The sequence below is a fragment of the Temnothorax nylanderi genome, unplaced genomic scaffold (assembly GCF_030848795.1).
Source record: "Temnothorax nylanderi isolate EJ_2023f unplaced genomic scaffold, tnyl_v1.0 TNYL_tig0288_pilon, whole genome shotgun sequence".
Lineage (NCBI taxonomy): Eukaryota > Metazoa > Arthropoda > Insecta > Hymenoptera > Formicidae > Temnothorax > Temnothorax nylanderi.
Window position 1 is genome coordinate 14,281 of NW_027249350.1, and position 24,322 is coordinate 38,602.

Sequence of the window (24,322 nt, forward strand, 5' to 3'; positions counted from 1 at the left end):
ATATCTACATTATTGGTTATCATATAGTTGATTCCAATTTTTAATGTGATTTTAGAATCTAAACCACTGCATTCTGATCTTTTTTAATTTTTTAATGATGTTAGCAGTTTATTTCTCGTTTTACTATTTACTTTTCCTAAAATTAAGTCTATTGCTTTAAATTCATAAGCTATTCCATCTTTTAAATCTATCTTCAATTTATTATAAATATCCACCGAACGATTGTCAGCATATAACCTTACGGCGTCTATAGGGATGTCATCTTCTGTCGTTTCTCTTAATCTTATTAGATCAATATTGTTTTCAGACATTGTTCTTCTCGCAAGATTGTTAAGTGCTTCAATAAAATTTTTATCTTCTTTTTGTCTCATTATTTCCGTTAATTCAAATAATTCAAATTCGCTTCATAATACATTTTCTGAAAAAACGCTTAACATGCATGATTTAGGTGGGAGATATATCGAAGTATCCATAACCGGTGGTAATTGATAAAGATTTCCTACCATCAAAACAGAAACCCCACCAAAGCTTCTGTCTCGACCCATTATTTGTCTTAATCGTGTATCAATTCGACTAAACATCGTACTACCCTCCATCGATATTTCGTCTATAATTAATAATTTTAATTCAAATAAATTCTCTCGTATTGTTTGAGATCACGAGTGCATCGTAGCGTGCATCGGTCTTGTCAAATGAAAGGGCACAATGCGCGTGCCTTCTTTGTATTATAAGTTCATCGTTTCAATAAAATCCTAATCCTAATATGTAAGTTCTGAATACTTTGCATTATAACGTGGTTTCTCTAAAGGCATTTCGCAATCGATAACTTTCAAGACGTTTCCAGAACGCTGTTTTCATGTCCTTGCGCGATGGAAAAACCCACGCTATAAACAGTCACAAACCGGTGTGACAAACAACAACATTGCTAACGGCCGGTTAGCAATGTTTCGTCCAGCCCTCTGACACCACTCTTGAAATCCTTTGTTACGCATGGCTACGTAATGTCCACTTGGCCACTACGCGGCGCTACCTGACATTCATGCCTGTTTACGTTTTATGTTAAAGAGGTTAATCGGTTTCTCAACTTTCTTCAGTGTTGAATATGCGTAAAAAGTGAAGTGAAACGTATGATTTTCTACAATGCCACGGTGTATAGCTCCAGGATGTACCTCTGGGTACGATTCTAATAAAGAAAAGGTGCATTTCTTCTATGTTCCGAAAGACGAAAATATGATAAAGCTATGGCAGTCAGCTTTAAAACGAAAAGACTTTATTGTAAAAGCTAAACAACCAGTTTGTGAAAAACATTTTTTACATACAGACATATTATGGAACCGTACTATTTGTGATGATAAAGGACATATTCTCGGTGTGGTAAGTAATGTTAGTTGTCACCGTTGTCACGTAATTATTAATCACTTAACTATGTCAGTAATAACTTAGGAATTTAACTTTATATTACTATTTTATTGCATTTCTTATAATTTTGTTTCTTTAGTCTGCACAATTCAAAGTCCCACGTTTACGTAAAGGTGCAATTCCAAGTATATTTCCTTGGACAGAAGAAACAGAAAAAACGCAAATTAATATTCAGAAAGAAAATGAATCTAAAATTGAAGATGTTTTAAATACTGAAGTATTCAATATCGATAATGAAGAAAACAAAAATCTAACATCACTATCATTTAATGATATAATCAATATAGTTGATAATTGTTGAGAATCAAATAAATGAATGTTCACTTCGCGAATATTCCTCGTAAAAGCGAAGATTCTTCGAGATCGCTCGAATGGCTCCAAACCGCGACGGTTTACTTCCCCCCTTTTTTTTGTGTGTTTTCGAGCAAACGGCACAGGTATTTCTCGCGTGATCGCAAGCACCGCGACCAATAGACGATTTGGAGCCAGTCAGCGTTTCTCACGTCACCGAATTCCTCGCGGCCTAACGCGAAGCTCCGGCCGCGATCCCTTGCCTGCTCCGGCCGGGACGACCAGTGAGCCCTAGAAATCCGTTCGCGACACTCGTGCTTCTTGGCGAGTGTTCCGCGACATAACGCATCCGTATCGTTACGCGTGCGGTATCGTATCGGAGCGAGGGCGCGACTGTAAAGCTGTGAAATAAAGAACTACTTTCGCTATCTCCGACCACCTTTATTTATTGTGCTTTCCTCGACTTCCACGGCGCAAAAACCGGAGCGGTCCACTAACATTTAATGGTCCTTCGAGCCGGATCAGTGATAAAAGACCGGCATAGACAGTTCGACCGCCTCAACAGTGATCGCGTCGTGCCACTCCGAGATCGACAGACCGTCGCGCCTACACGACTCGCTCAAAAAAGGAGTTCGCCGTTCGAACCGTTGTCCCGGTTCATCGGGTACTTCGCGATACGTGCCCTCGACTCCGTGGCTCACTCCGAACATTGAGCGCTCTGCACCCGCTCTCCTAAAGCTTGGTGCCTTGTGATTTGTGAAGTGCTTCGGAGGCTCCTGCGCGACCTCCAGCAACCGTATCGTGCACATTGCGATACGCATCCGCCGCCCGACGGCGCCCTGCTTTGCGACGTGCTGGACGTCCCTGCCTCCCGCGAGTACCTGCTACTCGCCGCGGAGTCACCGAGACGTGCCAGACGTCCCTGGCTCCCGCGAGTACCGCCCTGCTGCTCGCCGCGGAGTCCTACAAGCTCCCGCGAGTACCGCCTTGCTGCTCGCCGCGGAGTCCTACAAGCTCCCGCGAGTACCGCCTTGCTGCTCGCCGCGGAGTCCTACAAGCTCCCGCGAGTACCGCCTTGCTGCTCGCCGCGGAGTCGTACAAGAGCGTCTTCGCTCTTCAACGGGATTGACACGTAAGTGTCGGATCGAACATGAGCGCTCTGCACCCGCTCGCTTAAAGATCGGTGCCCCCTGTGAAGAAAACCCGGACCTACCCGGCTTCGCTCTGCTCCGGAGGCTCCTGCGTGACCTCCAGCAAACGTATCGTGCTCATTGCGATACGCATCCGCCGCCCGACGGCGCCCTGTTTGTGCGACGTGCTATACGTCCCTGACTCCCGCGAGTATCGCCCTGCTTCTCGCCGCGGAGTCGTACAAGAGCGTCTTCGCTCTTCAATCCGATCGACACACAGGTGTCAGATCGTTGCAAAAAAGATCCAGACATTTCGCTAACATGTCTTCGGATCTCGAAAATCTACTCGTTGCTCAAGGCAACGCGATGGACCAGCTCCGAAGGTCGCTGATTAACTTCAGGAAGCTTCCCAAGGCTCAGATCACTCTCCCTAAAACGAAGGGGAGACTGACGAATTTGGAAAGTCTCTGGGAGAAGGTTCAAGCCCTCCATGTCCAGCTGCTGCAGACGGCTACGGCGGAGGAGAAGAAGTCGACCCTCTACTTCAAAGAAGAGGAATTTCTTGCCGCTGAGGACGCCTACTTCGAAGCAGCGGACCACCTCCACGAGACCATCGGTAAATTAAGTAACGACGCTCCGCACGCGCCGTATCGAGGTAACGAATCATCTTATCGCGACGCGCACTCCGGAATGTCATTGCATCTGCCTCGTATCTCGCTTCCGAACTTTTCTGGTGCTTTCCCGGAATGGGAAAATTTTCGTGGAATTTTCGAGTCCCTCGTTGCGGGGAACGATTCTTTAACGCGAACTCAAAAGTTGCATTACTTGAAAGCGAGCCTCTCCGGCGAGGCTGCGTCGTTGATTAATACTGTTCAAATTTCTGACGCGAACTACGAGGCAGCGTGGCAACTTCTTCTCGACGAGTACGACAACCGTAACGCGATTATTCACGCGCACATCCATTCGTTCGCCGACTTACCGAGAATGAAAAACGAGAACGTTTCCGAATTGAAAAAACTTCGCGATAATGTGTCCTCGTCTCTCGCCGCGTTAACGAATCTCGATCGTCCCGTCGATACGTGGGACGACCTCTTGGTGTACATCATATCGCAGAAATTTAGTCCGAGAACGCGTAACGAATGGAACCTAACTCGAGGCCATACGGATGCCTACCCTACGTACCATGAAATTCATGATTTCATGACCCGACGCATTCGCGGTCTCGCGGAGTACCCCTCCGCTCTCTCCCCTCCTTCATCGGAAAGGATTAGTTAATCTGGCTGGGCGGGCGGCTCTAGAAACATGGGCCGACCGCTCACTCGCATGCCGGACGAATTATTCGACACCACGCGAATCGTTTGTCGGTTACCTACGTCTACCTGTCCGTCCGCGACGGGAGAATCCCGTTAAACTTAAGTTAAGCTATCGTCGTTTCTCATTAGATTTAAGGACATTGTACAAAACATGTTAATAACAAGTGTATATAAAGCTTTGAATCATAAGACGTCCACACGCTCCTCTGTGCGACCTTGTCCACCCCCGTTGTTTTGCATTATCATGCAAGGCGGGCGGTATGTTGAGAATCAAATAAATGAATGTTCACTTCGCGAATATTCCTCGTAAAAGCGAAGATTCTTCGAGATCGCTCGAATGGCTCCAAACCGCGACGGTTTATTTCCCCCCTTTTTTTTGTGTGTTTTCGAGCAAACGGCACAGGTATTTCTCGCGTGATCGCAAGCACCGCGACCAATAGACGATTTGGAGCCAGTCAGCGTTTCTCACGTCACCGAATTCCTCGCGGCCTAACGCGAAGCTCCGGCCGCGATCCCTTGCCTGCTCCGGCCGGGACGACCAGTGAGCCCTAGAAATCCGTTCGCGACACTCGTGCTTCTTGGCGAGTGTTCCGCGACATAACGCATCCGTATCGTTACGCGTGCGGTATCGTATCGGAGCGAGGGCGCGACTGTAAAGCTGTGAAATAAAGAACTACTTTCGCTATCTCCGACCACCTTTATTTATTGTGCTTTCCTCGACTTCCACGGCGCAAAAACCGGAGCGGTCCACTAACAATAATAAACATTTACATATACCGCCACAATGGACATACATGAAACACTTTAATAATAACATAAAATTATTGATATTTTATTTACCAATGGTTAGTACAATCAAGAATTATGAAGATAAATGCATTATCTATCTGCAAAAAGAAGTTATACTCAAAGAAAATATGCTGTTAGAAATAAACATCTTAAAACAGCCTATTATAGACATTATAGATATTCCATTTGATTTACAAATACATAACATTATTGAAAGTGTGGAACAATTGAAAGAAACATTATTTTCGGTGAATAATCTTAACGTGTGCTTGGGTGCTGTTAATGTATCTAATGAAATTGAAGAAATAGGATATGATCTGGCTTACAAAGACATCTCTGGCATGTGGAGACACAAGAAATGTAGATTAATTATATCACATTTATTAAAGATATGTAAGTTTTGTTCCAATATAAAAAATTCGTTGAGACGAAAGCACCGTCGAACAAAAATGGTCAAGTTACTTAAAAGAATTAGATTGTCAGCGACCTCAGCGACTACTACACAAAATGAAAAGAAATTGTTATTGTTACGGAAGAAATATTACAAGGCAGAAAAAGCGAAGAAAAGAAACAAATATGTAGCAGACAAGTTGAAAAAAGAGCTTATGAATTGTATGATGAAAGTTGGAGAAACATCTGCGAAAACTATAGAAGATCAATTAAAGAATAAAGAAATTCCTAACAATCAACTTATTGTAATACATGAAATAATACAAGCTACAAAATATTCAAATCCAAAATCTCGCAAATATAATGAGGAGTGGATTTTATTATGTATGTTAATGCGTATGAAGTCACCTACTACATATAATTTTTTACGAGATAATCAGATATTACCTCTTCCATGTGTGAGAACTATACAAAGGCAAGTATAAAACACGTTAAAATAGTGTTTTGTAATATAAAATTTTTAGTCAATAAGCTATACAATTGTTTTTAAATACAGTTTTTTATAATTCGTACTCGTGGAAATAAATGCTCATTTAATGTCGTATAATTACTATGTTATCTAATACAAAATATTTATTTTTGGCAATAATTACAATAATTAACAAAAAATATTTACTTTTTATGAATGCAGCAATTGAAACAAATTGAATCAAGTATCATATTGATATACATATACATATTCTATATTTAATAAAAAAATTTTCAGGTACCTTTCTCTAATAATTACTCCGTGTGGTTTTGATAAAAATTTTTTGAAATGTTCAAATTGGTATTGGAAAAAAAAGAAGATAAGCAAAAACATGATGTAATATTGCTTGATGAGATACACCTCAGGGAGAGTATTTATGTTAATTCGAGAAAACTTACATACACTGGATTAATTGATTTTGGCATTGATGGACCACAACCATCAAATCTTGATGAAAAGGCTAATCATGGATTAGTGATAATGTTTCACCCAATAGCGGATTTTTACTCTCAACCGATCGCAGTATTTGCCTCTAGAAGTCCAGTATCAGGAGTAATGATTGCACAGCTTGTAATTAAAGTATGCGTTTAATCCAACAAAAGTTGTACGGAATTGCAAATACGATATTTTAATTATGCTTATTTATTACAGGCTATTACATTATTAGAAAATATTGGTGCTAAGATCCATGGAGTGATTACTGATGGTGCAGCCACCAATAGAAAGTTTTGGACTACAGTAGGCGTATGCGGTAAAAAAGATAACTTGAAAAATAGTTTTGATCATCCAACAGTTAATGGACGTTTTGTATATGTTTTCTCCGATACGCCACACTTAATTAAGACAATAAGAAATCGTTTACATAAAACACCATTACAGGTAAAATAACTAATTAAATTATTATATATAATTATGTCTGTTACACTGTTTAAATTATAATTTTCAAACTTGAAAAAAAAATTCGAAGAATTGTAATAATTTTGTATAAATTAAGATTATTATTATTAGTGCATTATTTCTATTATTAGCTCAGTCCGAAGGAAAAATTAATAAAATGGGATTATTTCCGAATCTTACATAACAAAGACAGAACATTACCTGCTGAAATGCGGGTATGTCCAAGAATAACAACAAATCATCTAGAACTCAGTAACGTTGCTAAAATGAGAATGTTACTAGCAATTCAAGTAAGAATCTCTCTCTCTCTCTCTCCCTCTCTCTCTCTCTCTCTCTCTCTCTCTCTATATATATATATATATATATATATATATATATGCTCCCCTTCTTCTTCATATATCCACGCGTTAGGGAAGTCTCCCAGTATAACCCTTCCATCCCTCTTGCTACCCCTGTTCCGAATTAGCCGATTTATCGGTCGATTCCGAACAATCTCCTTTGCTTTGAGTTAGCTGGCTCGGTGGACTCGGGGTATGTTGCTTTGAGTTAGCTGGCTCGGCGGATCCGAGGTATGTTGCTCTGAGTTAACTGACTCGTCGGTGGACTCGGGGTACACTGCTTTGGGTTAGCTGGGTAGGCGGACTCGGGGTACACTGCTTTGGGTTAGCTGGGTAGGCGGACTCGGGGTATATTGCTTTGAGTTAGCTGACTCGTTGGTGGACTCGAAGTACTCCTTAGATTTATTCTCCAAAGCATGAGGAGACTTCCCCGCACGTGACGGACTTAAATTTTAACAATCCGCTAATTCGTAGTGGATTCGGCCGGTCCCACCAATAAGAAGTCGCGAAACGCCGCGAAACACGGGAGACGTCGCCACAAGCGGGCGCGCAGGGAACCGGAAGAACCTTGTTCCACACAGCCCGGTGCTTCGCGTCTCGCCACTCCACCGCCCCTACCAGCCTTCTCAGAGGAACCCTGTTCCTCACAACAGTGTCGTCCCGTCATACGATCTCGCCCCATTATCCTCCCATCTCGGTTTTCCCCCGCACCTTATCGTCCGGTTTGTCGGGTGGCCCCATTTCGCGTGGTCCCCGTCAACCGCGATCCGGCCGCCCTCCACGAACCTCCCGACCCCCCCTCCTTTTCCCGAACTCCGTCTCCGGCCCCGTCAACCGCCTCGACCGTTATAAATCTCGAGGAAATAGACCAACCCGAGATGATAACCTTGGAATAGCAATTATAAAATACACTTTATTTATTTTAATTCTCATATGTTTCGCCTCAATAGAGAATTTCATTAAATGTAACCACGCAAATCGTCCAGAATCCGCATAATGTACAACAACCGTTTACACAACTCTCCTTTGTTTTATTGTATACACATACACATTTTATTAACGCCTATATACTAGGTGCGCAACTAAGTTTCCGGGTTTTTTTGATCAATAAAAAATGGAAAATTTCAAGAGAAATACAAAAAATGGTTTATTCAAAGTATCGTCCCTCGCTAGCTATACATTTTCGCCATCTCTCTGGCAATACATGAATACCGCGACAATAAAACGACGCGTCTTTGGACCGAAACCATTCATCCAACCAATTTTGCACTTCTTCGAAATTGGTCAAGTGTAGCCCAGCCAAGCCATGCGCCATCGACCGGAACAAGTGATAATCGGAAGGCGCCAGGTCTGGCGAATACGGCGGGTGCGGTAGCAGATCCCATTTCAGCGTTTTGATGGTGTCCTGGACGATGGAACTGCGATGGCACGGAGCGTTGTCGTGCTGCAATATCACTCGTTCGTGTCTCGTGTCCCATTCTGGCCGTTTTTCGAGCAATGTATGGTTTAAATTGATCAGTTGTTGTCGGTAGCGATGCCCATTGACAGTTTCGCCCGGTTTCAGCAGCTCATAGTACACGATTCCTTTCTGGTCCCACCAAACGCAGAGCATTGTCTTCTTTCCAAAACGATTTGGCCGTGCCGTCGATGTTGATTCTTCACCAGGTGAAAGCCACGATTTTTTGCGTTTGGGATTCTCTAAATATATCCACTTCTCATCGCCAGTAACAATTCGATGAAGAAAACTCTTTCTTTCATGCCGCAAAAGCAAAATTTCGGAAGTGGCTCTTCGATTTTTCATCTGTCTCTCAGTCAACTCATGCGGCACCCATTTTCCTTCCTTTTGAATTTTTCCCATGGCATGTAAACGTTTGGAAATACCTTGGTGAGTCATGTTTAATGCCTCCGCAAGTTGATCTTGTGTTTGCGTATCATCTTCATCCAATAACGCTTGCAGATCGGCGTCCTCAATTGTTTTTGGTCTTCCGGAGCGCTCCTTGTCCTCAGTGTCGAAATCGCCACTTCTGAAGCGTTTAAACCAATCTTCACAGGTAGTTTTCGATGGTGCATGTTCGCCGTAGGCCTCCTCAAGCAAACGACGTGCTTCAGCTGCATTTTTTTCAAGTTAAAGCAGAAAAGCAAAGCTTCCCGCAAATGCTGTTTATTTGGCACAAAACTCGACATCTCCGTTGTTAGAAAAAATATTTTTGCGTTGCGATATGTGTTTATATAACGACTGGTTATTGTTAACAGATGTCCAAGCTATAACTTCAGACAACTTCAGACATGTAAGTCGAATACATGTGTTATTGGTGCCATCTATGTGTGAAACCCGGAAACTTAGTTGCGCACCTAGTAGTCTATAGTTAATTATTATTTTTTTTTTATATACTAAATAACATCTTACCTATGTCAAATAAAATTAAGTATTTATGTTAGAAGCATCTCCATTCATTCTAATCTAAGACTTCCCCTACTCATCTCCCTCTCGAAATTGCACGAGGTCCGATCCCGAGTTAAAGGGATTAAATTCCTTGACTCAAAAGAGGACCGACGATCGCACCGCTCACGGAAGGCGTCCTAGCGTCCCTACAGACGTTGACCCTTCCTGAGTCATAAAAGTGCGTTCGGGCTCGCGCCACGCGCCGCAGAGCGCGTACCTGCGAGCAGTATTCTTAAGCTTCGAGTTGCGTCCTTTCTTACCCCGACCCCTCTGGTTAGCCTTTCCTTCGCTTCCCAGATTTTCTTATCCTAATCCCGGAGTTGGACGTAACAGATGTAATCATACTGATTAATAAATTATAGATTTTAATGCATTTTATGCCAGCCCTACATCACTCTTACTAAAAAATACTGTTGAATTATTTGACTATTGGCGAAAAAACTATTATACACTATTGGTGAGACCGATAGTGTTTAATAGGTTTTTCATCAATAATCGAATAGTTCAATAGTATTTTTATATAAGGCAGTGTCATGCACGTGCCACGTTGAAAACTCGCTAGTCCCATGTCTGCATTATGATAGTACCTTACTGGCGCCATGTTAGCGCCATGCCAGCAACACATCAGATCTGTTCTAAGTTGTGGCGCCAGCGGGCAAAACGTGACGATTTCGCGGATGGCCCTTACCAGCGTGTCATGCCAGCTCCTGAAGTGGCAGTGTGGCACGCTGGTCAGTGCCATGCAAGCACCCAGTCAAAATTTCTACCAGGGTTGTATCTGAGAATTAGTTCGTTTAATAACAAAACATACCCAGATAGCCAAATCTGTTCGAACAAATAATGCCAAATACTTGCTACAAATTTTGGTTTCAGAAATGGTACTTTGCATCAAAATTTGTTTTATCAAATGTTGTCGACAAACTGCTAGCAAATACGTAGCAAAACATGCGTACACAATTGACGCCAAATTGATACCAAATATCGAGCAAAGCTTAGTAGTACCTTTTTATTTTTAACGCGAGGAAATCTTCGACTACCGGGCTGACGCCCAGTAGCCCCCCGTGTCAGGGGGGAAGACTCCCTCGCCCTTTTGGCAAAGGGACGAGGGGAGTGTGGGACTCCACGCGTGTCGCAAACGGCACGCGCAGCCTACCCACTAAAACCTTACGGGTGTCCTTACCTGCGCCTTATGAGGGCGCCCAGGAACGTTTATCACTGCATCCGGACGCCCCCAGCGCTAGGCCTGACTGGCCCTCTGCTCTGAGCCGAAGCTCTGTAGCTGTGGAGCAGGGAATATCATAGGTGGCGGGGTGTGGACACCTCCCACCCCGCCACACCTCCCGTTACTTGTGGGAGGTTGATCGACGACCGGTGCCAGCCGGTAGCGCCGACCTCCCACCTCGAGGCCCAACGCTCGTCGGGGGAAGGGTCCGAGGTGTTTAACACCGCGCGCGGCTTCGAGTGTCGCAATGCCGCCTTGAAAGGCGGTACAGCCCTGTGTAACTGGGCTGTATGTATATCGTTTAAACGGATCCGCCGCGTCAAGGATTTCACCCTCCGCGGCGGATCCGTTCCGCCTCCTCTTTGGCAGACATTACCTGGCCGCAGAGACCAGGAATGCCCGCCACTTCATTTCGCTCCCGACCACAGCCGCCACCATGGCCGGGAGGGAGAGGTCCTCCCTCCTATCGCGCCCCACGCGGGGCCGCATCCGGAACACCGCCGCGAGGCCGCAGTCGCCGCCGCCACTCTTCTGGCGGCGGCGACACTCTTGGCGGTCGCCTCGGCGTCCACTCCTCCTCCTCCTCTTCTTCCCTGTCGGTCGGAGGGGGGCGTACTTCCCCCCTCCTGATCCTCTCGCTCGCCTCCTTCTGCGACATTACACTGCCGCAGAAGGCCAGGAATGCCCGCCACTTCGTTTCACTCCCGACCATAGCCGCCACTACGGCCGGGAGGGAGAAGTCATTCCCGACCTCTCCCTGTAGGACACGGCGCTGCACAGCCCACGCTGGACATTCCTCCAGCGTGTGCTGCGCCTTGTCCCTCGTCGCGTCACAATGATGGCAGTTGGTGGCTGCCTCCTTCCCAATGCGACACAGGTACTCACCGAAACACCCATGTCCGGTGAGCACCTGTGTCGCCCTATATGTCAACCCGTGTCGCCGACTGTCCAGCCAATCCGCTAGACAGGGTCGGACAGCATCGACGGTCCTCCTTCCCGCCAATGTGGGATTGGCGAGGTACTCCCGCCATTTGTCAATGAGGACCGCCCTTTCCTGGAGCTTGATTATTCGAACAGTCCAGACAGGCCCCCTCGGGACCCGCAACTGCCTGGTACGCCGATATACTTCGGCGTGTTGCGCAGCCGCGAGCTCCAACGGGGGGAGCCCCGACAGGACCGTCGCCGCCGCGTGCGAGACGGTGCGGTAGGCCCGCGACACTCTCAGGGCTATCACGCGTTGTGCTCGGCGTAGTACCGCTTTGATTCGCGCTGAGCCCTCTACCCTTGACGCCCAGACTGGGGCGCCATAGAGTGCCACGGACTGCACCGTCGCGGCATAGAGGCGGCGAGCACGTCCGCTCGCCCCTCCCAGGTTTGGCATCAGTCTTGCCAAACTGTTCGCCGCACCCATCATCCTGAAGGCGATGCGAGCGAAGTGCTCGCCAAAGCTCCAGGTTCCGTCCAACCAGAGGCCCAGGAGTTTCATCTGGGCCCCCACGAGGACACGGGTCCCCTCCACTCTGATGTACAGTCCGGGTGGCTTCCCCCTCGCTCTGTCGTGAAAGAAAATAGCGTGTTTTCTCGGGAGCCACCCGGAGTCCTAGTTTTTTTACGGCAGCCACCACACACGCCACTGCAACATTGGCCTTACGTTGGGCCTCCTTCCAGTTGTCTCCCTCGACCCCCAGGAATGTATCGTCCGCGAAGCCGCTCAGCCAGCATCCCGGGGGGAGGGGGATCTTTTGTACGGGGTCATATCCGAGGTTCCACAGGATCGGTCCTAGGACCGACCCCTGTGGAACCCCCCGTACCACCAGCCGTACCATGACATTGCCATCTCTGTCGATGAATACCAGGCCCCTGTCCCGGAGGTAGTCAAATATGACCACAATCAAGTAGGGAGGCACCCCATGACGAATCAGCGCCTCCCTAATGACCGGCCAGGGCAGGGAGTTGAAGGCATTCGCGATATCGAATGAGATACCTAATAACACCCTGCCCGCCTCCGCAGCGGCCTCCGCGAGGGCCCTGATGCGGTTAATTGCATCCATCATTGATTTGCCCTCCCGGAAGCCGTATTGGTCCGGCAATAGGTCTGGACCAACCCGGGACAGGTGCTGGACGAGTCGGTCGGCGATAATTCGCTCGAATAACTTTCCGACTTCGTCCAGAAGGCATATCGGCCTGTATCCAGATGGCTGGTCGGCTGGTTTCCCCGCTTTGGGGAGGAGAACCAACTTGGCCACTTTCCATCGTTTGGGGGTTCCCGGCCTTCCCTCAAACATTTCGTGTAGAGCACCCTGAGATGCTCGGCCAGTTTTCCGGTGACCAAGGACCACGCTTTGCTTGGGACTCCGTCAGGCCCAGGAGCTTTGCCCGCCTTCATACGCTTGGCGGCCCTTGCAAGCTCCTCCATAGTCACCCCGAGTCCTTCCTCCCACTTCACAGGCGGTGGAGCGGGGGCGTCGCCGGCCCTCTCCCCGAGGTCATCGCGGAAGAGGGTATCGACGACCTGTTTAAGAAACTCGGAGTTTAACGACTCTGTCGTAGGGGGCGCCCATGGTCTGAGTTTGTTCAGCACTATCTTGTACGGGCGCCCCCACGGATCCTCCTCAAGGGCCTGCAGGAGCTCTCCCCAAGCTTTGTTCTTGGCCACCTTAATGGCCAAGGAGAGGGTCCGCTTGGCGGAGCCTCCTCTAATCTGTCAGGGTCTTGACTGCGCCGGGCACGCAGCCAGACCCTTCTAGCGCGGACGGAGGAGTGCCTTAACTCGGCGATCTCCTCTGACCACCAATACGTTTTCCGGCGTGGATTTGGCTTGGATCGGGGCATCCCGGCATCGCATGCCGCGGTCATGATCTCCCCGATCCTTTCTGCCATATCGTCCACGTCAGCTGAGACGTCCTTCGTGATGTCCTCGTCCCAGAGAGAAATATGGACCGCTGCCCGGAACATTTCGCGGTCCATCTTCCTCCACTGCCACCTCGGGAACCGTTGGTCGATGTCCCGGCGTCGGGCTTGGGCCCCCGGCGAGGCAGCCAGGAGGGAGAACTCGATGTACTTGTGACCTGACATCGTCTCGACCCCCCTGACCACCTTCCATCGCGAATTTCGGCGCGCGGCAGCGGGGTTGGCCCACGTCGTGTCAACGATGGACCCCCCCCTCGCCCGCACGCAAGTTTGCGCTGTGCCGGTGTTTAATACACACAGGCCCAAGCCCGCCGCCCATATCTCGAGGGATCTTCCTCGTGCGTTTGTGACCGGGGACCCCCATAACGCCGACTTGGCGTTGAAGTCCCCGGCCACGACTACCGGCGCCGGATTGATCCTCTCGACGCTACGACGAACGTCGTCAAGTATGGCTTCAAACTCCGTCAGAGGAGTGAGTCGGTCGGGGGGACAAGTATACCCCCACTATTAAAGTCTGGCCCCACCTCACTGCAACGAATCCGTCGCCTGCCTCGACGCGAGTGCAGGCGATCGGGTTTGCCGTCTGTCTCCAAGTAATAGCTACGGAGCCGCACCGGCCAGCCGCCCAACACGGGTGGCTTGGTGGGACCGAGTACGGCTCCGAGATGATCCCCAGGCCACTGCCGCGCTCTGCCATGGACTGAAGAAACAAGTCCTGGGCAGCGCGGCAGTGATTTAAGTTGGCCTGGAGAATACTTGGAGGCGTTAAAGTTCCTCTGCGTTGTTAGAGGCCCCCCCCTCTTTCTCTTCTCTTGGCCTGTCTTTCGCAGGGGGTTCCTCGCCGGAAGCGCTCTTCCTCGATTGCTTCTTCTTGGCCAGTTTCTTCGTGGCCACGTCCTCCTCGCTCTCCCCACCCGCGAGTTGATGGTCTCTTGAGGGGGGGTTTTTCTACCTCCATTGCAGTAGAGCAGCCGGACCTACTTCCTGTATCCTCCACCGTCCGCATCTCTACGTCTTCCCTTGGTGCGGGGGGCGGAGTCTGTGTGACCGCCCATCCGGGTCTCCTCTTCTTTCTCTCCGCTGTGCAAGCCTTGCTTCCTGCCCTGTGCGCAGAAGGTCTCTTCAAGTCCGCGCACACGGGGCAGTTGACCTTCTCCCTGCAGTCGCGTGCGCGGTGGCCCTCCGCGCCACACCTATAGCATCTGGCGGCCCTGTCCACGGTGCTTGTGCACGTCGCCCGGACGTGGCCCTCCTCCAAACATCGAAAACATTGGAGGGGCCTCGCCTCGAGCTGTTGCACCCTCGCGGTGAACCACCCCAGTTGGAGCTTATTGCTGTTGTAACCGAACGGAGGAGTTGACCCCCCTTTGGATTTTATTTCGGTGTCACCGACACGGTCGCCACTCGATTTTGACCCCCAAAACGAGAAAGGCTAACTTCAAGTATTACGATTGTCCCCCTTTATTTATCGCCCCACTGATTCCTCTACCTTTTCTGTTTCAGGTCGCCTCGTTGCCGCTGGATCTTGGATCATCGCTGGACCACGCGTCTCGGACCCCTTCTGGACTGCAGCTGTGCACCGCTGACTTTGTCGCTGGATCAACGCTGGACAGACTTCGGATCTCCCCGGACGGACTTCGGATCGACAACAGGTAAGTATCAGGATCAGGTAGGCGTATGGTTTTCAGGTAAGGTAACCGCACTCGAATAAGGTAAGTACTCTGAATTTTTATGATAACAAAATATACTCTATTTTAATATCTGTTCAAGTTGTACAAAGTGTTCGACAATTGCTTGTGCTTTAACGCGTTTTCCGCGGGATGTATAACGCAGAGTCTAAGTTCTATTTCTAAGATCGAATCGACTGTGTTACTTTCAAGCTCTAGCGCGGAATCATCCTCGAGCAGTCGCCTCCGCTCGGTTTTATACTCTCGGACCCGAGTCCCCCACTCTGACCTTTGGCACCGCCTACTCCCATCTGGGTCGCACATGTTCGTTCTCCGATGGTCGGGATGGCACGTCGCTTCCGCATTCCATCTCGCCAGATGTTCGCGCGGACAATAGGCCCATTGTGGCTATTGTTCCCCTGTCGGGGATAACAATTTCTTTCGAGCATTCTCGTACTATTACCTGCTCATATACACAGTGTTCCAGTTTTCAACTATCTCCTTTCGTTACTGGGACACTGCGTTTACAATATTTCCCTATCACTAATGTCTCGCTTACATTTTGCTTACGCGCTCCGCACACCTGGGTCTCGCGCCCCTTGCAACCTACCTTTTACATGGTATCACGATTTCAGCCCGTCTGGGTCCGGCGTGCACATTGACCTATCGCATACATTATTTTCATCGCTCGCAACCCATTCGCGCCCTTCGTTCGCCTCTCCGGCCACTCTTAGTCCGAAATCGCAAACCGCGCCTCCGTGGTATCGCGCTCTCGACTTCTGTGCGTTCGGTGCATCGTTCGCCGTTAGATCTTGCATTCATTTGGCCGCTCGCACGCGGTCGTATCGTTACTTTAGCGGTCAATGGTCTACCGAGCGTCATTCGCTTACCACGTTGCGTGGTGTCGGCTTTTCCTATTTCGCACTTGATAATCGGCCAACTGACAGTGGATTTATTTAATTTACTACCCCGTTACGTTTTTCTCAACGTCACCCCGCCGTGGATGTCGTTGGGTCGCTTGGTCGTCTGACCACCCTCGCGTAGTCACAAAAAGCCCCCAGTTTGGGACCCCTGCCGAGCCTCGCGCCGCGCCGGTCGCTTCGTTAGCCGTTTCTGTAGGTCGTCCAAGTTGATAATTACTTGATCCGCCTTGGGTTCATGCGTTCGGCTTGCCACTCTATCCGTTCAAGCCGATTGGTCCCTATCGCATCTGCCTGTTTTTTGTTATAGTGACAGCTTGGTCCCCAGACCTCTCGGGGTTGCAAAACTTGGTTGGCCGGTGTATTTCGGTACTCTCACGCGAAGTTCATCAGGGTTTCGACTTTGTCCCTGATTCACGCAGTTTTGCCCTTGCCACGTCGCTTGGTTAGACGATCTCGCCTCCTACCCATCGGGTCGGTTGTTCGCCCGCTTCGCTGGTATACCTGCGACGCTTGTAACATGTTCGCGTCGTTACTTCGCCCGCCGGGCTCGTGGTTCGCCAGTTTCCCTTACCATGGTACTTGGTAAGGGTATTTCGCAATTCGTATGGGCGCGACCTCGTTTGCCGACGGTAAGCAACTAGTTTGGTCGGTCTTACGTCCCTCGCGTCGAAAGTTTTCCGGTCGCGCGATTGGTTCGCTAGATCGGCTTACCATGTTCGATGGTAAGCGGTTCTTCGATGTCGCGCCTTTCGTCCGACCGTCGACGGTCGTATCTCGTTGCCGCTGACTCCGAACCTCTGTTCGCGTCGCTTTATACCCGGTTCGTCCCTCGGTTCGGCCGTTTCGTTTACCACGCCCCCTCATGTGAACGCGCCTTTAAAACTTTCCCGAACCGTCCCTGTTCGCTGTGTGTACGGACCTTGAATTCTGTTACGATTTGCTTGCTCCCGTGGTTCTCAATCGACCCGTTATTCTATTGGAAATCACGGAGCCTCATACGTTTTACTCGGCTATCTTGTCCGGTGATTATGACGGAAATAAACCTTCTTGCGTATCCGGCACGCATTTATACTTTGCTTCAATTAATCTCTCGATCCTTTTGTTTCAGGACCAAAATTATATCCTATACTTAACTGGTATGATCGCAAATCATAAGTCACGCAATTCAAAGAATAGTAAATCTTATATATTTAGAGACGTTCATAGTGACATTTAAACAAACAAATTATATGTGTAACCAAAACAAAACCATACAATCTCGCGTGTAACTGGACCCCCCAATAACTGTTCTTTCATTCCTGAAAATAAATTTGTAATCCGTTTGGTCTCGCTCAGCCCAATACGCGTTTCGTTTATACTCGGCGTTGTCGCCAATCGGACACTCTTAACCTAGTCTCTTGGGAACCGCACAACTAACACTACGCAATCTTATTATCTAAACTTATTCTACGATCGGTTCATTATGCTGGTCACGTCCTTTTTGGCGGCGTTGATCATTCTTTGCCGCGCCTTCCTCTGCTCGGCATCCTCCTCGTCGGACACATCCTCCGGCGGTTGAATGGCATGGTCGTGCCCCTTCGCCTTCTTCCGCTTGAGAAGGGGACGCGGGAGTATCCGGTCCTCCCGGATCGTCGGCCCCGGTCTCTCCGCTGGGGCAGTCGCCACAATTGCAGCCGTCGGCTGCACTGTTACTTTGGATGGCTCCAATAGCTGCCAAAGGGCACTTCACCCATGCCGTTAGTAATCCGTTGGGGCCTCGTCTAAACGGGCCCACTTGGATTTGTGTCTTTGGGCATTTGCCCAGTTCGACGATGGCATCTACCACCTCTTCGGGTGATACCGAGTCCTCAATATCGAGGACTCGGATCTCACCTGTCTTGACCGGTCGTGACACTACGACTCCATCTCGGCCGCGGAACAATTCGGACATCTTTTCCGCCAGCTTGTCCGCTTTGAACTCGCCTTCTTTTCCAGGGAACTCTATAAGGAGTGCCCCGGTTTGGGCCCTCTTCGGCCTTAGGGGACCCTCAATTCCCAGGTCCTTGAGGGTGATTTTACTACGTGCCTCCTTCATCAACTGCTCGTAGTCACTCTCGAGGCTTGTCAGAGTCACCGCGGCGGTCCTTGGTGGCTTCCTGATTGTTGTCCTGCCGTTGTTATTAGCTGCGTTATTGCCCGCTGCCGCTCCTCCTTTCCCCTTGCTGTTGGTGAGGATTGACGCATTTCCCGCTGCGCCTTTTCCCTTAGGCGGAGCTTGGCGTTTCTGTTGCTGTTGCTGTTACCTCTGTTGCTGCTTTGATGGCTGCTTTTGCCCTTGTTGTGGCTTCTTCTTATTGCCAACCGCCCTCCTTTTTGCAACCTTTGACCAGGAGGTCTGAGCGGGTGGGCGTCGGCTGGGGAGTTCGTCGTCTGGCTTTTTCCGCCGGCAGTTCCCTTCTTTGAGGGTGTTTCTGCCGCGGTTCCTGCCCGGTTTGTCGGACCTCCCTGTTTCTCCGCTCTCCCGCCACCTCTGCCCTTCCTATTTTTCCTAGGGGCAGAGGCAACGGAGCTATTTGGCGATGATGACGGGGTTGAATCCGTACCGTCCGCGGGGATTGATCTCCTCGCGGGTCTGGCTGTGGTTGCCGGGGGTGGCATAACTATTCTCGCCATAAGTCTTCGGACCATCTCCTCGAACCTCGTCTCCATCTTTCTCATCTCCGACATGATTCTGTCTTCCAGACCCATGTCCTCGTGTTGTTCACCCATCGGTGGTACCGGTGGGTCAATCATCACGAGGGGCCTTCCTTGTATCGACGGTCTCATTGCCGCCGGGGTGCCCCCCATTGCGATCTGCTTGAGGATTTCCACCCGCCTGCTCGGCACGTTCTCCGTATCGTCCGGTAAGTCATCGTCTTCAATAACGTTGGACTTATTTCTCCCCTTTTTCCGCGAGAAAGTCTCGTGTCTGTCTGGCGAGGGGGGGTGATTGGAGGTCTTTTCCGCGACAACCTCCATTTCCTCTTCCCATGGAACACCTTGGCGTTCCTCCAACTTCCTTCGGAGTTCAGCCACTTGTTCCCCCAAGCTGGCTGTTTTACGTCGGAGATCTTCCACCTCGACATCTCTTACCACAGCCTCGCCAGTTTTCATGCGACTGATCAAGTGTGAGGCTGCCGCGCTAATCGTAGAGGCTGCTTTGTTTAGGCTGCCTTGGTCTCCTCCTTTCAAGTTCTTATTTGTTGTATTGACCTTGTTAACCACGGCTACCTGCTCCACGATTAGTCTAGCCAGGTCTTCCGTCGGCCGGTGTCTGAACTCCTCCATCATTCTAAGTTCGCCTTCCCTTCGTTTCTTCGACAATACTGCCGGGACCATTGGATTAGTAAGGTCCTTAATCCTTTGCTCCTCCTCTCTGCGATGTCTCTCAGCTAATTTGGCTTTTTTCACCTCCCATTCGCCTGTTGATATTGGCCTGCCTCTCTTTTTCTCTGATTCCGGACCAAAGACCAGTCTGTCATCCTCATCCAGGACGACAGAGCAGTCCGAGATCTCTGAGTGAGCTGATGAGTCTCTACGACTGTCAGCAGCCCTGTCCCATTGATCCAGGTACGCTTCAAAGTCCTCATCATCTGAGATATTTATCGCCTCGTTTGATCTTTGATCCCGTCGAAACGACCTTCCCTTAGCTGGGGAGGGGGGAATCCTAGACTCAGGCTTCTTGCCGGAGCTTGAGCCAGAGTAGTCCGCCGAGGAGCTTCCAGCTATCTGGGAGTCCTTGTAGGATTTTGGACCTATTCTCCTCTTGTTCTTTGATGTACGGGCGGGAGACCGAGACCGGGACCGGTTTCGTTGATCCTCCACTTCTGCCAGGGCTGCGATCGCATTTTCGCCGGGTGAGCTTGCGCCTAACTCACCGGGTAGCCCGTCGCTGGCTAACGACGGATGGGTGACTGGGACTGTATCACCCTCCCGCCGGCCCCTGAGTGTCCGATCACCCAGGGAGTTTTTTCTCTTATTGTCCGACATTTTTCATATTTTAAAAGGATGGTTTGTTTTTGGGGTGGCCTTCCCCTAGGCTGGTTGGCTCCCACGCCTAACGGGCCCAGCCTGCCCGAACTCGGGTATCCCCGGGTTCGCCGTACCCGTATCGAGAGCGCCCTTCAGGAGTCTTCCCGGAGGCCGCCCGCGACCCTTGAGGCACCGCCCGCGGCCGACCCCCACAGGAGAGCCCCCGCCACCCCCCCACGAACAGCGGGGGGACCGGCCGAGCAAGCTCGATCCCGGCCTCCCGCCGCCCGCGAGAGGAGGCAACAGACACCTCCCAGCCGACCGCCGACCGACGGGCTACCTTACTCGCCGCCGGCCCTTACGTCCGGCGGCAGGACACTACCGGCCCTTGAAGCCGTGCGCTAAGAAGGGGCACGGACAGCTCCTCGGCCAGCCGCGGGTGGTCCTACGACGGCTGTCCGCGGACGAAGCGTGGCGAGCGGGCGCGGTATCCCGAGGGAGACTGGGGCTCAGCGCGTGGGAAGCAAACCCACGGGCCTGCGGGACGGTGGCGCGCTACCGGGTGGCCCAGCCAACCGCGAGCAGTCGAGATGCGGCCTCGTCCGCCAGGGCGGACGATTTCCGGGGAGCAGCGGGACCCAGCGGCTGCACCATCACGTTGCAGAGGACTACGGTCACCGTGAGCGAGACGGTGACGATGACGGCGGGGCCGCAAGCGGCGGCGCCGAACGAAGCGGACGAATCGGAGGGATTCCACAGTCCATCGTCCGAGGAAGAACCCCAGGAGGACGAGAAGAAGGCCCTCCACTAGAGAGTAAGAGGCGCGAAGCGTTTCGAGGACGGAAGCTAGAGTGTAATAAAGTTTAGTTTATGTTGGCATACTCCGTCCGGCGCAATAGTACATAAGATAGAGATAAGTTGCGCGATGACAATCGCCGGGCTACGGCCCACTTAGCACGTAAGTTTGATTTGACGATCCATAGATAATTTAGTTCCGTTTGGCACGAAAGTGCTCGGCTCGGCCGGTAAACATTAATTAATTTGATGCGCGTGGATCGCAAGGCAGCGCAGTATAGATAGCGCCGAGCCACACACAATCTTCGTTCCCGAAACATACGGAGGTAACTCCGTGAGGCGACGCAAAGCCAAACGAGGTAAAATAACTACCGGTGCCACGTTAGGGCATCGCGGGAGACAGGCACAGCCGAACCGCGTCAAGATCCGATCACCGGGAGGCGAAATACGGAACCGCGGTAAATGGCGGTCCGATCGGGCGGACTTAGGAACAAGGTAACCATCGGTGCCACGTCAGGGCACTGCGAGAAATAGGCACAGCCGAACCGCGTTGCGATCCGACCACCAGGAGGCGAAGTAGCGAGACAGACGTCTTCTCCGAGGAAAAACCGGCGGTGCCGTGTCGGGAAGACCTGGTACACCCGATGGACCAGGCGCCGTCGCGATCCGAACTCCTAGACGAGAGTTACGGGGACGGTCCGCGAAAACGATACCCAGGCGCCGGCTACGGGAACCGAGGCCGGAATACAGACGGGAAGGGTCGCAGAACCGGGCACCGGGGGTCGCCGTCAACGGCGGGCACCGCGAAGTGCACCTGGACATCTTCGTCGAGAAGTCGGTCCGGGTGCCCGTATAGAAACGTCAGAGGACTCGTGCGCACAGGTCGACGTCGACGAAACGCGAATATTGTAAGTGGTGGGAAACCACTACCCGGGAGGTAATAGAGCATGTTATCATTAAGGGGACGCATGTGGAATTTTCCACCGCGAACATCTGGCGCGGCCAGAACTGACAAACACCAGATGTTACTGCGTCGTAGCCCGCATTCCGGAAAGAGAAAGCGGCCGTGGCGCGATGGAAGGGGAAAAGACCGTAAGTGGGGAGCCTGCGAACGGAATATTCCTCGGGGCAGTCTCTCGTGGGCGCTCGTAAAGGTAACATCTCTCTCGCGCGTATATCTCGGTGTGTCGTGGAAAGTTCGCGATCGTCTACCGGATTACGATAATTAGTTTACCACAGCGTCCGAAACCAACGGGAACGCCCGCGAAACGCGTTAATTGTCGCCGATACAAAAGGCGAACGGTCCGAGTGAACCGAAAAGTGAAACTTCGCACTTTGCGAGACGTGCGACCGCCATCTTGCGCGGATATTGTAACAGCGAAAACCTGTTTGTGTAAAACGAAGATTATGAATAAATGGAAACTACATTTGTGAAAATAAAAGAGTTAACGATTACTTACCTGATACTTACCTGCACGGGTGTCAGCCATCTTCTATAATCGTTGACCCGGGTCGGAGTTTATCACCGGTGCTACATCAGTGGACATCGGGGATGAAGCACCAGCGGCGAAATCTCGAAAAATTATAGTAACAATTAAGTTAATTTACCACGGTACTTATACTTACCTCGGGGGAGTGGCGGTCAGCCATCTTGTGTACGCGGGGATCCTGGTCGGCAGTCAGCAGCGATGATCGACGGGCCGGCGACACAGATGAGGCACCCATTCCAAAAACCTGAAAATAATAACAATTAATTAAGATAATTTACCACGGTACTTATACTTACCTCGGGGGAGCAGTGGTCAGCCATCTTGTGTACGCGGGGGTCCTGACGGGCGTTTAACAGCGATGATCCATGGGCCGGCGACACGGATGAGGCACCCGTTCCGAAAACCTGAAAATAATAAATATTAATTAACTTAATTTACCACGGTGTCGGGACTTAGCCTGATGGTAAGCCACCTCGATACTGCGTATACCTAGGCTGGTGATGAGCGTCGATGATCCGAGAGGAGACGATGGAGAATGGGCACCCCGGTCGAGAATCTGAAAAGAGGATTGTTTAAACAAATTAGTTGACCATACACTCATAAATACTTACCTTCTCGGTGGATTGAGGACAAACCGAGTGGCGACCGATGACTTAGAGGGCATAAAAGAGCGTTCCGTGACCCAATGTTATACCGTTCGGTTACACCCTAACCAGGGAAACGTCCTGGCGGCCCGGTGGGTCCTCCCCCCTTGCAGATCGCCCGGCTTCGACCTCGGAAACGTCCGAGCGGCCCGGACGACCCGCCGTTTATTCCCCTTAAGGGCCCCCACCCTGCCGGAGCACCGGCGTGCAATGGGTGGGAACCTTTCTCCCCCCACCTAAAAAGAAAGAACCCTCCCACTACCATTCCCCCCCACGCGCAAGCCGATGCCGGACCGAGCCATTGCTCGCGCTCCGACATCCGCCGCACGCAGGAGGACAGGGCTCGAGAGGTCCCCCATCCCCGTGGTTTTTTATCGAGGTTTTCCTTCCTCTAGGCCAATAGGAAGAGTAGAAACTCCCCCCTAACGGTCACGGCCGACCGGGCGTTTGCACTCGGGGTCGCCTTCCCCTACCGGCTGTTGGAGTCTGGGTGGCCGAGGCCAACGTCAGACTCCTAAGCAGGGCAGCCGGACCCCCGGTTTTCTGTCAGGGTTTTTCTTCCCTTAGGTCGGTTAGGAGAGCCTAAGCTCATCCCTCACGGCCCCGACCGACCGAGCGGACTTTTTATAGAGGCCGCCTACCTCGCGAGTCCTAAAAAAAACTCCCCGGCCCACGACAACTCGAAGAGATGCCGTGGGTTACGGTACTGGTGTGCTCGGGTACCCCGGGTTCGCAAAACCTGTATCCAATAGTTTCCATCGGGCCCCGGAGGGCCCGGAAAGACGCCATTGGACCCCTGGGGGGAAGCTTAGTAGTACCTGATAACAAATTGGCATCAAATTGCCGCTAAAATTAGTTGACAAAACCTAACGCCAAATTAATGCCAAATATTGAGCAAATTTTGGTGACAAAGTTTGAAAACGAATTGACGCCAAATACCGAGCAAAGCTTAGCAACTACCTGATAACAAATTGGCACCAAATTGCTGTTAAAGTTTGTTGACTAAATCTAACGCCAAATTGATGCCAAATATTGAGCAAATTTTGGTAACAAAACTTAAGAACAAATTGACGCCAAATACCAAGCGATGTTTAGGGACAATATTTAACTGCAAATTGGTGCCAAATACAGAGCAAATCGTG

At 50.4% G+C, this 24,322-nt stretch overlaps 1 pseudogene; it reads left to right on the forward strand.

The window, feature by feature from the left end:
• The first annotated feature begins 1,140 nt into the window (after positions 1 to 1,140).
• The window catches only part of LOC139780619 (uncharacterized), a 186,398-nt pseudogene continuing 163,216 nt past the window's right edge, over positions 1,141 to 24,322 (forward strand).